This window comes from Electrona antarctica, assembly GCF_951216825.1.
Source record: "Electrona antarctica genome assembly, chromosome: 19".
Lineage (NCBI taxonomy): Eukaryota > Metazoa > Chordata > Actinopteri > Myctophiformes > Myctophidae > Electrona > Electrona antarctica.
This window is the reverse complement of record NC_136800.1, coordinates 24,300,750-24,313,088: the sequence shown is the minus strand read 5'-3', so window position 1 is coordinate 24,313,088 and position 12,339 is coordinate 24,300,750. Positions and strand designations below refer to the sequence as shown.

General features: G+C 41.6%; 1 long non-coding RNA gene across 1 annotated transcript; it reads right to left on the bottom strand.

Moving 5' to 3' along the window:
* Positions 1-2,832: 2,832 nt before the first annotated feature.
* On the bottom strand, positions 2,833-3,783 carry LOC306912347. The gene is made up of 4 exons (XR_013788365.1): positions 3,748-3,783; positions 3,570-3,634; positions 3,413-3,478; positions 2,833-3,322 (listed from the first exon to the last, which is right to left on the bottom strand). It is a non-coding gene; the product is annotated as an uncharacterized lncRNA (long non-coding RNA).
* Positions 3,784-12,339: the final 8,556 nt, after the last annotated feature.

Below are 12,339 nucleotides of genomic sequence, written 5' to 3'. Positions count from 1 at the left end.
TGTTTTCTTTACATGCCTGGGGAAATCGAGCATTCCTTATTGTCAGACTGTTGATATCTATATGATGCAGTGTTGCCATGTCTGCTTATTATAAGCAACATTGGGCTTATTTTTCTGTGAAGTTGCTTAACCTAGAGAGATCCAGATGGCCACGTGGGGCAGTATCGCTCATGTTAGCCTATAGGCCCTAGAGTGGCAGCATTATAGTCCTATTAATTCATTGAATTGATTGATTTAAATTAAATACATTTAGTTTTTCTTTCTTTTTTTCTTTTTAGGTATTTGTCGGTGAGACTATTGGTTGAGTTCTGAAGTGAACTATTGTACTGAGGCTGTGTGTGTATGTTACAGTACATATGGGAAACCAGTAAGTTAGGAAGCAGTGGGGTTGTGTTGCGCTGCCAGACTGGTGACAGTGACAGCAGAGTCTTCGGACGGGCCAGACCGTGCAGCAGAGGCTGACTTTGGGGATGTGGAAGGTCACTACTACGCTGGTAGGTTAGGAACCTGACTGGCAATGAGAGAGATACTTGGGCTGGCGTGATTAGGAGGAGCGGTCTCCCGGATCTGAACCCAAGTGGTGGATTGTTATTGGACTTCTGTGCTAGTCATGGACTGAGTATGGGAGTATGCATATCCGGTCTACATCTGTATACTCTTGGTTGCTTGTTTTTGCAGAAAATGCACTAAAGACTTCTGGTGATTAGTAGTTTTTGTTCCCTACCTATGTTGAATACACTTATTGTAAGTCGCTTTGGATAAAAGCGTCTGCTAAATGACTGTAATGTAATGTAATGTTTTGTGGATTTGTCGAAGGCATATGACCGGGTCCCCCAGGAGGTTCTGTGGGAGGTGCTGTATGGGTATGGGGTGAGGGGAACTTTGTTGAGGGCCATCCAATCTCTGTACACCCAAAGCGAGAGCTGTGTCCGTGTGCTCGGGAGTAAGTCGGATTCGTTTCCGGTGGGGGTTGGCCTCTGTCAGGGCTGCGCATTGTCACCTATCCTGTTTGTGATTTTCATGGACAGGATCTCGAGGCGAAGTCGTGGCGGAGAGGGTATATGGCTCGGTGAGCTAAGCTGCTAAGGGTTGCTTCACTGCTTTTTGTAGATGATGTGGTCCTGATGGCACCATCGGTCCAAGACCTTCAGCTCTCACTGGACCGGTTCACAGTCAAGTGTACAGCGGCCGGGATGAGCATCATCATCTCCAAATCCAGGGGGCCCCACCAAAATGTGTTAATATACAGTAGCACGAAAGTCAGTAGGCCTATATGCTTTGAGAACGACTGCCCGGGGAACCATGTTGGCTGAACTCAGAGGTGTTGAAGATAAACTCTCTGCCCTGTGGCTCTTGGTCATTATAACTAAAACTCTCCCTAAAGTTACTTGAGTGTAAATGTCTTCTGGTCTCCTGTGTGCAGCTACCGTGTGTTTGATGAACAGCAGGACATATTGATCTTGACATTCCAGCCCACCAGTTGTCTCCCTAATCACATGAGGAGGCTGGTGAAGACACACCTACCTGAGCTGGTCCCAGGCTGGACAGTACCCTGGACTGTTCTGGCACGCAGAGCTCTGGACACACCTCTCACTGACCTGACCTCCTGAACCACCTGAGACACGAGCATGTCTGTTCTGGGGGGAAATGGAACAACGTATCAAGTTTAATTTGTGTAGGCCAAATAGCCTAGATAATGCACATTAATAGGATATTTTCACAATCTCATTATATTGAATGGAAAGCTAATCAACCAACATTTCAAACGCATAATGTTGATGATTGAATTGTTTCATGGATAACATGGGGTAAGGGGTAAAATGAATGACCGTTGACAATTAAATATTGCCATACTGTATCCTAAAACCTTTTTTTCCTACAATATTTTTTTTCTTTGTTAATTTTTGTACGGTAATTGTGTTTCCTTGTTTATTTTCATGACAAAGTAACAAATCCAATCTCTCATTCATGAGAAAAATATCTACTGACTTTTTAATCATTTACAAACAAAGGAATTAAATAAATAATCAAACCAAAGTGTTTTCAAATGCTTCTAGTTGCTTATAAAACTATAGTGACAGCTGGCGTTCCTCCAAGTAGTTCTATAATTGTATAGTTTCGAACAGTCCAGTTTGACAGTAAACAGATACTGTACCACGGCCATTACTGTGACAGTAACATCATGTAGATCGGTATTTTAAAATAACCTAGTCGCTTCTTTTGGGCTTGTTTTCATGGACCCCATCCCATGGCTGCTTATTTCTCACATAATCTGGCAACACTGATCGTATGCCTGGGTTCATTCATTTAGTCTGTTAGATTGTGAAACTCGGCTAAGGGACTGTAATTTGGTCATGTGGGAGCGGAGCTGGGGAGAGGAAGATGCCTTAGGCTTCACACTTGTTTTTCCCTCACACCTCAGCCACTTTAACTAGATAACAATTTACAATTGCAATTTAGGCATTTAGCAGACGCTCTTAATCCAGAGCGACTTACATTAGGCAAGAACAAAAGTATGGGAATACATCACATATATAAAATGCATTTATCAAGAAACATGCGTAAGCTAAGAACGTAACTAGAACATATCTATATAATGACACTATACATATTAACTATACATATATACTATACTATGCTATACATATGTACTATGATGTGCTATGACTACATACAGTAGTAACTGGAACAAATAGCCTGACTACGCCACCTCCCGCTTGGATGAGGGGGACAGGAGGAACCCCTAAAAGATGTACACCTTATCTAGTATAACTGACCAACTTCCCCTTTAACAGGAACAATTTAAGTACAAGAGGCATTTGTGGAAAACATATAAACACTTTATTCACAGTATCACAGTATATATTAAAACGTTAGGGCAATCTGTAAGTAAGGCAAGATAATGATAAAGTGACAAGTGTTTAGCTCTCATAAAGAAGGGCGGGTCGGCCCGTGCACACAGTAAACTAACTCAATAAAATGGGGAAAGAAAGGGGACAGGCCTAGCACCAAACTAATTCAAATCAATCAAACAATAAAATCAATACAAAACATGCAGTGCAGGGGGTTAACAAATACACACCAATAAAAACCCAAAGGTCCCACAGTGCAGTCCCAAAGGAGGAGAAAGTGTCGTGTGCAGCAGGGCGGACCCGGCCTTTAACAGGGTTACACTGTAACAGACAATAGAGAAAACAATTAACACATGCCAATAGGAAAGCGAACCAAACATACAGTGCCCTAACTATAAACTAAATACAAACTTCAAATAAACAAAACAAAAGGGTAAAATAACAGTGGAAAACAGTGGCTGGACTGGTCCCTTTAAGGAAACATAAAAACACATTAGTGCCAGCCCTAGTAGTACACAAACTGTATTCAAATCATTAAAAGAACAAACAATAAAACCTACTTTGATTTGCAGTGAATTAACAGTGCAATCAATGTGAGGGCAAGGGGGACATCAACATCATCACAGCTACAAGAGAAGACAGTGAAGTGATTAGAAAGCTGCATTTAAATACACAAATACAAACACATGCAGTGCATAGAAATGTGTACTGTTTTACCAGTCTCTCGGTCTGAGCACAGCAGCAGGTCACTTCACTTGTGTATGATGAATGTCAGTTGAAGACTGAAATACAAATAAATACATTTAAATAAGGTCAAATAAAACATCGATAAAGACTAAAATACTAAAACAATGGCCAAACGTAGCATGTGCCGCAACAAACAGCTTTGGCCTACCATGCTTCCTCCATGAGAATGAACACCAGTTTCTGCAGCAGAGTCAAAATGGCTCTCTACTAGGAGGAACCAGCCTTTTGTACTTCCTGCTGGTCATGTGACTAGGTCACATGAATGGTGCAGTAGGTGCACCATTTACCTTGATTCCCACACATATTAACTATACATATATACTATACTATGCTATACATATGTACTATGATGTGCTATGACTACATACAATGCAATTATTGTGCTGTCTACATGACATGCTATAAGTCTGTTTCAAATGCTATCTAAGTCTAAAAAGTGCTATCTAACAACCGTAATCCTCCACTCTTCCATGGTTTATAGGCCAGTCAATCTAAACTAAAAAGGTGCGTGACCCAAAATGAATTGCGATAGAGCACCGCAGTCAAGGCCCCCTTTCATGACGACGACAGGCTAAAGATAATTCCCCATTCATTTTTCCCATAGACGTTTCAAAAAGTATTTATTTAAATAATTTAAGCCTCGGACAAAGCCAATTCTTGTTGTGACAAATCATGACAATAAACACAATGTTTTGGGCCGATCAAATAATTAGAAAGAAGAAAAACAAAAACAAAAGTGTTGTACCCTGCCCTTTTTTCTTCTAATTATTTGATCGGCCCAAACAATTGTGTTTATTGTCCTTTAATCCACATCTGTATTACGTCATCATTGAGGGCTAGTTGTACCAGTATACCCCGATGTCATATGCTGCTACATACGCATCAAACGGGGCATACGCAAAGTAACCACAGTATACTGGCCCCTGTAAAATCGGAATCCCTCAAACATGGACGCAAGGACAACACAAGAGACGGTCGCGGCCACACAGCCAACTCAAGGTATGGCCACTGAGCCGACTTGGGGACCCAACGCAAGGACAACACAAGAGACGGTCACGGCCACAGAGCCAACTCAAGGTATGGCCACTGAGCCGACTTGGGGACCTAACACAAGGACAACACAAGAGATGGTCACGGCCACACAGCCAACTCAAGGTACGGCCACGGAGCCGACTTGGGGACCCAACGCAGCTCCTCCATGGAAAACAAAAAAATGAACGGAGCTGAACGTGAATCCCCCCCACCGCCCACCCATTTTTTTCCCTCACTGTATATGTTTCTTTTCCCTTTTTACCTCCTTTATGATGAATTCCTGTTCTGTCCTTTGTCTATATAGAAGTGTCTATTTGTACGTCTCTAAATGTTTTTGATGATTTGAACATTGTGGACCCTATTGGAAACAAGTGTGCTTAATTGGGTCGTCCACTCACAGTTAACAGCCTTTGTATTGAGTTTGTGCTTGAAATGTACTGTAATTCTGCAAACTGTTAATACATTTTTCAATCAATCAATCAATCAAACCGCTAATCATGTATTACAATACATAAAGGCATTATTCCACCCGACACTGATCGACATATACGTCACCATCGAAAGCCGTCACTCATCCGTATTAATTACAACATTACGTAATTGATTGTTGTTAATTACGTAACGAAAGAATGAATTTGAAATGCTTAAATAGAATTACCTTCATGTTCCTTCATGTTCTTCAACAGTTCTTCAACAGATGAATATGAAGGTAATTCATGTTCTTCTTTCACAGAGAAGCTGAGATTTAACAGTTTGTTGCGGTCGACAGTACTTGCGCGCTCTGCTTGCACACTAGTAGGACATTTATGGCCTACTTGTGTGCAACAAGCAAGTAGGCATATACTGTATTGTAGTGTGTAGCCCTGCTGAGATAGTTATCCCTGGTAGTGTGATGGCCACATTGCAGAGCACACACACACCATTATTTCGATATGAAAAGATTACTAATGTGTGCTAGCCCTGCCTCTGCTGCCGCTGCCTAGATGGGCACTGTGAAAGATGACATAATGCCATCAGGTGACACAAGGGATGACACAGCACTGTGTATAAAATGTAGCAACTGGACAGTGAATTTAGAGAAGGGGGGAGGGAGTTATAGACAGAGGATAACAGTCATGAGGTCTTCTCTAGACACATACCTGCTTTCATACATGCACTTGACCTTGATATTGTTCTCTTCCTTCTCTGCATTGTCTTCCTCACCCTCCTCTTCTTGTGAGTTACAGGCACAGTTTAATCTCAGCAGAATGCACAAGGCTGGGGACGTGGTTCTGGGTGGCTTGTTTTATGTCCACTACTACTCTGTGCACCCTGAGTTGTCTTTCACCTCTGAGCCACAGGACCCCACTTGCTATGGGTGAGTATCACACAAAGCAATAGCAAGCAAGGCCATAAGTAACTTGCTTTGATATAGTAGCACAGGTTTAGTTGATGTCGTGTATCTCTACAAAGATAAATCATGCACGGTTACAGTGGCATTTTGTGTGTTAGATTTCACATTAGAGCGTTTAGGTTTGCACAGACCATGGCGTTTGCCATCAATGAGATCAACAGAAACCCCGGCCTGCTACCCAATGTGACTCTGGGATATAGTATCTACGATAACTGTCTCACGCTTGGAGTTGCATTCCGCGCAGCATTGTCATTGGTCAGTGGGAGAGAGAAGAGGTTTCAATTGGATGAGAGCTGTGTCGGGTCTCCTCCAGTGCTCGGAATTGTGGGTGGTAGTACCTCAACAAATGCTATAGCTATCTCTAGAATATTAGGTTTGAACATGGTGCCCATGGTAAGTTTCCTAATTGAATCCCCTTTTACCATGACCTATTTTATGAATAGTAGGCCTATGTTTTCAAATTGGTTATTTACCCATCTAAAAACATGATATGATGTATTTGGTATTTTACGGCTTGAGACATAATTTACTTGTAGGAGAGCATGTGAGCAGAGAAAGCAGGTTGTGAATGGAGTGAGAATCAGGTTTTCAAAAGGTTTGGAGCACAATGCATGTGTTAGAGGTTTGATTATTTTCCTGGAGCCTGTCTCATGATCAGATGTAATGTGTAATTTAAAGACATGATGCTGATTCTTCAAAATGTCTTCCAAATCCTAACAGTTCTCTGTTGCTATGTGGTGTTCAAATGTTTTCAAGTCAAGGACCCCCCATAATGATTTGTCCACCCCGTCTAAAAAATACTGCCTACCACACTTTTAGGGAGTGCATTCAACCACACATTTGAAAATAATAAGTGCTGGTACGTGTGTGTGAGCGTGCGTGCGTGCGTGCGTGCGTGTGTGCGTGCGTACCGGTATTATTTGCCTGTCTTGTTAAAAAGTCACACATCACTTATATAATAAAACAGGTTGGCAGGGGGGTTAAAACATGTTTTGCGACACTGTTGCTGTCCATGCTTCTGCATAGGTGTATTCAATCTACATTGTGATTATATGGTAAGGTGTTAAAAGAGCACATTGCAGTCCAATTGGTTTCTGAAATAGGATTCCAAATGCCACTGCTTGTTTGACGCTAAATGTATCTCATACATCTTTAATGTACTTTATTTTTTCTTCCTTCAGCTCATATGCTCTGCTTGTGAAATTACAAACAGGGGTCATCGCCATGCTAGCTTGTGGTGGACATGTTTGTCAACATTTCAAAATGAGTAGACAAACACACACAGAGCTAGGCCAAATGACCATTACAGGTCTGTAACTCTGAGTGTGTACAAATGGTTTGTACACTCTCAGAGTTATGGGGGTCGTTGGAAATAAACGTCATGGGAACTAGTATTGTAGTCCAAGTCCAAGTCAACACCAAGTCAGAGTCAAGACCAGTGTTTGTGTGTGTGTGTGGGGGGGGGGGGGGGGGGGGGTCAAGTCCAAGTCGAGACCGACAGACCATTTTTTAGGTACAGAAAACACTGCCAGAGCAGGCAGGTGTGTCAGCTACACTCCGTTACAAGATAAGCGATACGTAGCTAGACAGCTCTCTTATTATGTTAATGTGAATGGGCTCCTCATAATATGGGTATAATACATTTATTTCATTGCATTGTATTGACTCGAGTGAACTCAGTGGGGGAAGAGTCCCGAGTCCCTTAATTGGTCCCAGACAGAGTCACATGCAAGACCGAGACAAGACAGAGCAAATGAAAATGTGGACTCGAGACCGGACTCGAGACCGGAGTCAAGGACTCGAGAACTACAACACTACTGGGAACCACTAGTACCAGTACACTCCTAATGTGCCATACATATAGTGTCATAGTGAATCAGTGGCATACATATTCTGAAGAAAACCTGGAGACTGACATTCAGTAATTGGGTCTTCAAATCAAGTTAGAAATAAGTAAGAAATAAGAAGAAATAAGAACATTTTAATGGTGTGTGTAAAAAATAAAATCAAAACATTGCTACAGACACACATTTGTCCGTGTATGGACATGTTGATGACCCCCTGCCCACCAAATGCAGCACATTACAGAACAGGTGTCTTCTGTTTTGTGCCTTTTTCAGATAAGTTACTATGCCACCTGCTCTTGTCTGAGTGACCGGAATCAGTACCCATCCTTCTTTAGAACAGTTCCAAGTGGTGCCTTCCAGGTGAACTGAAAGTAGTACATGTTCCACACACTTGACAAATACCTCCCTCTAGTGAGTGTGATAAGATATTGCATATCGTTCTCTGGTTTGCTTATAAGTGTTGAATACTGGATAACTCACCCTGGGGAGTTGTCTTCACTTTCTGATATGTCGGGGTGAGATGTCTCTACTTTCTGCGTTACTGCTGCAGCTCAACGTCTTTGTTTAACCATCAAAACAGAACCATTAGTTGAAATTAGATGAAAGAGGAAGATTCATTGATTTACTACGATGTAAACATACATAGTACTTTATTATTATTATTAATATTATTGTATTATTGTGTTGTCCGTCGGCCAATCAGGGACCACCATTCTTGATGACGTACAGTAACTAAGGTATGTTTGGTGATCGGCTGGGTATGTATGTATGTATGTATGTATGTATGTATGTATGTATGTATGTATGTATGTATGTATGTATGTATGTATGTAAGAATGGTTGTCCCTTATTGGCTGTTGATGGTGACGTAACTAAGGTACGTTTCAAGGTTGGTATAAGGTCAATAACAGGTCTAAAGGATTTAGAACAGCAGTTGTAATAGACATTAGTTAGTAGCAGTACTTGCACACAAGTAGGCCTTGTGTGCCACTCCCGCCCGCTCCCGCAAGTTGGCACCTCGACAGAGTGCATTTCTATTTTCTAGTTATTATTATTTATTTATTTTATTTTTAACTAAAAGTAGCAATCCCACAATATAGAAATACTCTGTTGCAAGTAAAAGGCCTGTATTGAAAATTGTACTTGAGTAAAAGTAAAAAATTATTTCCATTCTGTCGCTAGCCAAATGACGCATTCCTGTGAGCTGCCTGCCTGCCTGTAAGTAGTGTTTCAATAATGACAAATGCTCAAGAAAGGCAGCAGACAGTACTTCAACATTGTAGGCTACTCAAATACAGTTAATAAATGTACTTTGTTACTTTTCACCACTCTATTTGAATAACCTAGCCTAAAGCAGTTTATCCCTCCACTCTTTATTCAGGTGAAAGCTATCTTCCAGATTATGAGGCGGTTTGAGTGGAATTGGGTAGGACTGGTGTTTTGTGACAATGCCTATTGTCGTGACGCGGCTCAAAACTTCCAGTCTGAGCTGGGCCTGCAGTCTGGTCTGGCCTGCCTGGCGTATTCAGAGGTTCTGCCCTGGGACCACGACCCCGCAGAAATACAGAGGATCGTCACCGCCATGAAGACGTCCACTTCTCATGTGGTCATTGCATTTGCATATGGGAGCTTTATGGTTAATCTGATGGAGGAGGTTTGTGTTATGATACTGTACATGTTAATTTGAAGGGAACCTTAACTACAAGGAATCTGAAATTATTTATATTGATGGGAAGGCATCCCTCCATATCATGAACATGAAGTGGCTATTAGGGATACACCGATATATCAGCCACATTTCGGTACCCTATATTTGCTGTTATTGTACAATATCGGCAGTAGCCAATAATTGTCTCCACCAGGCCGAAGGCATGGGGAGAGAGTATGTTTTGCACTCCGTCCGTGTGTGTGTGTGTCCGTCCGTCCGTCCTTCCGTCCGTCTGTTACCAGCTAATCTCCGGCACCGTTAACCTGGTCGATGCCAAACTTTGCACACACACTCCCACCATGAGGCAGCTTTTCACATTTTTTATCTAAAACTGCACCGATCTGCGTGATAGTTGCATGCACACTCCCTAGAGGCCAAGGACAAACCTTTGACTTGCATTTTCCGCATCTGCCTTTTATAGCGCCACCAGGAGGCCGACTTTTGTAAAACACATTTTTTGATATTACTCCTCCAGATTCTGTCCAAAAATCTCACAAATCGTTACACAGTATCTCTATGGTCATGTGCTCAAGTCGGATCTGTCCGATATTTCATATTCCAATTGCTATAATTGGCTTTCACAGTTTGCAAGATTGCCCCGTTTTGAACAAAAGGCTCAAATCATGAACGCAGCATGCAATTTACGTCAAATTTTTCACACATTTTCTTACTAGGCTGAGGAATATATACCACCCTTTTCACATTGGCCTGTTATAGCGCCACCAACAGGTGGATTTTTGCAAAACACATTTTTGGAACAAAAATCCTCAAATCATCCAATTGCCATCAAAGGCAAACATGTTTATATTACTCCTAAACATTTTGCCAAACATCTCACACAGTCATATCCTCCTGGTGGAGACCTGTGCCCAGAAGGGCACTTTTTCTAGTTATCTCTTGTTGAGCATACATTTTGTGCTGGTTATGTTGGTGTGTTGGTTATCTGCAGCCTACCAAGCTAAAGATTCTGAACAGTTATAATAGTTTTATAATGAAGATTTATTTGTTTCCCTGGCACAAAATGGGGAAATAATAACACCAACAAAAACTAACTAAATAAATAATGGTATCAGTAATGGTTATTGGCAAAATTGCTATTTTAAACTTATATATATTTTAAATATGTTTACACACACACACACACACACACACACACACACACACACACACACACACACACACACACACACACACACACACACACACACACACAACAACAGGTGGTAAAGCAGAATGTGACAGGTCTGCAATGGTTGGCTGGTGTGGGCTGGACAACAGATCCTATTCTCCCTACTCCTCGCTACATGCCGTACCTCAGAGGCACCCTGGGTGTTGACATCCATCATGGAGAGATACCAGGTCTCAAGCACTTCTTGTTGAAAATACATCCTGACAATGATGATCCTGACAGTGTCCATGGAAATACCATAGTATGTATTTTGTTTATATTGTATTTTAAGTTGCAATTTCAAAGTGATATTCACAAATTAATTAATGTGGAAAAACAAATCCCCATTAAGATGCATGTATGGATATCCAGTTGTCCAGAAGTGCTGATCCCACCGATATACGTATGCCCATGTATGGGGAATTCTTTGGTCATAAAATACTGATGACATCAGGGCTTTCCATATAGACAGGTACAATGGGTACTCCGGATGGGACATGGTATTAATACCATGTCCCATGAGTAGAGTAGCACAGCTGATCTGACCAGTATGCCCATATGTGGAGGTCTCCGGGGGTCCCCGATGTCATGCACATGTATGGGCATGTGACAGGGTAATCCTGACTATATCTTGTGTTTCTTCAGGTGAGGCAGTTTTGGGAGCACACATTTCAGTGTACATTTTCACCTCTTCCATCTGACTGGGTGGATGCTGGAGGAAGGGTGTGTACTGGACGAGAGGACCTAGGAACAGCAGAAACTGAACTTCTGGATGTGTCTGACCTCAGGGGAGAGTATAATGTGTACAAGGCTGTGTATGCTCTGGCCCATGCCCTCCATGACATGTTGCATTGTGTGTCAGGAAGAGGGCCTTTCGTTAGGCACAGCTGTGCCAGTTTGCAGACAATACAGCCATGGCAGGTGGGATATTAATTCACAGTTGACCTGTTAATGTTCCTAATTTGATTTAAAAAATAAATACATGTGTAAATATGGCATTGGTGAAATAAATGGGAAAATGACAGGGAAAAGAAGAAGGGGAAAAATATTATTAGACTATAATAATAATAATAATAATAATAATAATAATAATAATAATAATAATAGTTGTTGTTGTTGTTGTTGTTGTTGTGGTGGTGTTACTATAGTGCATATTGTATGAAGTATTTTATTTATTTTAAGTCTCAATCTCCACCATTTCTAGCTTGTGTATTACCTGGAAAAGGTCAACTTCACCACATCGTTTGGTGATGATGTATCATTTGATGACAAAGGTGACGCTTTACCAATCTATGATGTATTGAACTGGGTGTGGCTTCCTGATGGAAGCACAAAGGTTCAGAATGTAGGTGTGGTCAAGAAATCAGCCTCTGGAGATGAAGAACTCATCCTTGATGAAGACAAAATCTTCTGGAACTTTGAATCTACAAAGGTCACTTTGGCTTTCTAAAATGGCTAATGTCGAGCTCATCATTTTAATGTAATTTAGTTCAGACTGAGACTGATTCAATTTCCTCTGTAGCCTCCTCGGTCAGTGTGCAGTGAGAGCTGTTCCCCTGGAACCCGTGTGGCCAGAAGGAAAGGAGAACCTG